At 47.8% G+C, this 3,386-nt stretch overlaps 1 pseudogene; it reads right to left on the reverse strand.

Annotated features, from left to right (window-relative positions):
* Positions 1–865: 865 nt before the first annotated feature.
* Positions 866–1,404, reverse strand: LOC136503834 (uncharacterized; annotated as a pseudogene).
* Between the last annotated feature and the right edge of the window lie 1,982 nt (positions 1,405–3,386).

Raw genomic sequence — 3,386 nt, forward strand, 5'->3', positions numbered from 1 at the left:
CTCCCGAAGTGCATGTGCACGCCTAGGACCCAACTCACGCCGTGGTAGCCATGCATAGCCTGTTGTGGATGACGAGACATGCAAAAGGCCCCTACCTAGTGTGCCAACTGTCAGTGTTTCGAACCATCGACTAGTAAATTTATGTTTGCGCATCTGGCCTAGATTGTGTGCTTAGAGGATACAAGGGTTTACACTAGTTCGGGTGGAATGTCCCTACGTCCAGTTTGAGGCTGCTCATGTTATCAGCTCTTGTTTGTAGTAGGGGTTACAAATGGGTGAGAGAGGGAGAAGGTCCCAAGTCTCTGATGGGAGGAACGAATGGAGTTGAGTCTAGTTGAAATTAGTTCCTTTCAGCATTGAGCCATCCCCTTTCACGGGGCATCCTACTTCCCCTTTTATAGTTGAAGGGGAAGACATAGGTTACATGAAAGAAAGATAGAGAGAGAGAGAAAAGCGAGGAGGAAGAAGGCCTCTAGGGTCACGACACCCTTCATCTCCTTTCTGCGGGTCCTATCAGTCCTGTCGATGATAATGGGGACAGCTCCATGTTGTGGCCCTATTCACCACTGGTGCTATACCTGGGCGGCGTCAGCCGGTTATGGTGCTCCATTCTATCTTGGCAGGCAACATGGTTAGCAAACAAACCGGTAAGAAGTCATATGGGGATTAGGTAGCATAGCGCCGCTATGCCCGGTACTGTTGGCGATGTGAGTTCTTAGGCACGGCCTATCGTGGCCATGGGTCACGTCAAGATGAGCTTGCTCTGCTTCCCATATTCAAACTTTGACCTTGGGTGTGTACCCTTAGACCTATTGTGGTTGGTGGCGGTAAGGACCCTCGTCGGGTGGTCCATCATAGACCTCGGCTAGCTCATGTTCTGGCCACCTAGGTCGGGCCTGATGGTGTGGGAGATCGGCATCCCTGATCGAACAGCCACATAGTTCTTCGTCCCTGACGTGGATTCTAGATACGCCAACAGGCTCATCCTGAGCAAGGACATGTATAGACAGTATGGGCTATGGGTGAGGTATGTTGACCTCTACCCTGATGCCGACCCCATCTTCACCGTCGGCCAGAGCGACGCTTCCAAGGACTGATTCTTCATGCATGTCACTAGGAAGGTAGATGACGGGCGATATGCGATGACAACACGGTAGATCTGGTTCACATTGGACCACGTCGTGGCCAACGACACGTACACGTTGCGTGTCGCGCTCATGGCTGCACAGATGGTGAGGCTGTAGGTGTGTGTGAACGGGAGGGGAGGTAGGGTGGCGGAGTTGATGACGTTGGAGTTTGATGGCGGGAACGTCATCGCGCGGCATGAGATCCATGGCGTGTAGTGGAGCTTCAAGTTCTCAATCAGGGGTACCTGCTGTAGGACGGTGAGAATAACATCAGCATCACACAGACCAGGGCCGCCAGCGAGTGCCTCGGGGTCTTGTATGACTACGACTGGGCTTACCCCCAAAACGATCCAGAATGGTGCCAAACTTTTCCACAGGGTCTTATGTGCCCTAGGGACCAATTTTTGGTCGAGGTGGATGCAAAATTCTAGTGTGCCCAATATGTAATTGGTCCTCTTTTGTCCTGTTTAGCACAAGGAAAAACATAATAATAAATAAAATGATTAGAAAACCTAAGATCTTGTGTGGGGCCATAATTTGGGTGTAGATGCTTGCAAAAAAATTTTGATGCCATTTGGACATAGGCAGTACATAGCTGCTTCACAAACCTGTAGAAGCGTCTCATGTTACAATGACTAAACACCTAGGTTCCCAAGATTTTTATGGTTCATATGTATTTCGGTGTTGTATTGGTCTCAAACTTTTTCTCTGGCTTGCACGTGCCACTGGTGAAGGAACCACCAAGTTTGGGATTTTTCTGAGATGGTTTGGTACTTCAGGCTATTTAATTGAATTTTCTGCATGATGTCACCGATTAATTAGAGGTTGAACTAAGCCTACCCCAAAATGATCTGGAATGGTGCCAAACTTTTCCACAGAGTCTTATGTGGCCTAGGGACCAATTTTTGGTCGAGGTGGATGCAAAATTCTAGTGTGCCCAACATGTAATTGGTCCTCTTTTGTCCCGTTTTGCCCAAAGAAAAATATAATAATATAGAAAATAAGCAGAAAAACGTAAGATCTTTTGTGGGGCCATAATTTGGATGTACATGCTTGCAAAAAAAATTTGAAGCCATTTGGACATAGGTGCAATAGGAATATAAATGCGTGAATTTATTCAGTTTAAAAAATAAAATATATATATAATCATCACTATTGGCTTAAAAAATAGGCAGTGATGGGCAGAAACCAACAGTGATGACAACTACCACTGTTGGTTTCATTTTAAAAAGGAAACCGACAGTGATAGATATATTTTTTTAAAAAATCAAAAAGTTGTGCCCCGCACGGGGTACAAACTGGGGTCTAGGGCTCCAAAGTGTAGTGCCTTAAACGCTGTGCTAGGATAGTAATTGTGTTAGGCTTAGTTTTTTATTTTTTTTATTTAGTTATAGTGTAGTTTGTTTATATTCAAAAATAAAACAAAATTAAAAAGATTTGCCCCACTCGGTGTTCGAACCTGGGTCTCGGGCTCCAGAGAGTACAACCTTGATCGCTGCACTAGTTATGTAATTGCATTAGAAGTAGTTTTTTATTTTTATTGATTTATACATAGTGCAGTTAGGTGATTCAAAATTAAAAGAAAAAACAAAAAGTTTGGCCCGCCTGGGATTCAAACGCAGGTCGTGGGGTCGTGAAGGCGTGGCCTTAACCGCTACGCTAGGATAGGTAATTCATTAGCTTAGGTTCTTTTTTTTACATTGCACTCCAAGCATATGTGGTAATGCACATCATTGCTGGGTTGGATTTGGCACTAGCAGTGATGCTATGTCATCACTGTCGGTTTGCCTCTGGAACCGACAGTGATGTGCCTTGAGTATATAAGCCGGTGGCGCGGGCTAAAATTTTTAAAAGTCATTTGAAGCCCGCGCCATCCATTTCCTCCAAGCCGATGGAGCACCGCCACCCCATGCGCCACCATCCGCAGCCCGAGCGCCCTGCTCTTCTTCAATGCCAACGTCCACGCATCCCCGTGTGGCCCGCGCCAGCGAGGAAGACCCGTGACGACGTCCTCCAAACCAGCGTCCCCCACCCCGCGGTCCTCCATCCCGGCATCCCCACCCCGTGGTGGTCCATGCCAGCGTCCCCCACCCCACGGTCCTCCACGCCGACCTCCCCCACCCCTAGTCCTCCATGCCCCCTCCCACCCCTCCCATAGCTTGGATTTGAAGGAGCGCACGGACAGCGGCGTCACCACGCTACACAGCGAGCACCTCCATCATTGCGCCACTTAGGTGTTCGATAGTTTGTCGCTAACTA

This window comes from Miscanthus floridulus, chromosome 14 (genome assembly GCF_019320115.1).
Source record: "Miscanthus floridulus cultivar M001 chromosome 14, ASM1932011v1, whole genome shotgun sequence".
Lineage (NCBI taxonomy): Eukaryota > Viridiplantae > Streptophyta > Magnoliopsida > Poales > Poaceae > Miscanthus > Miscanthus floridulus.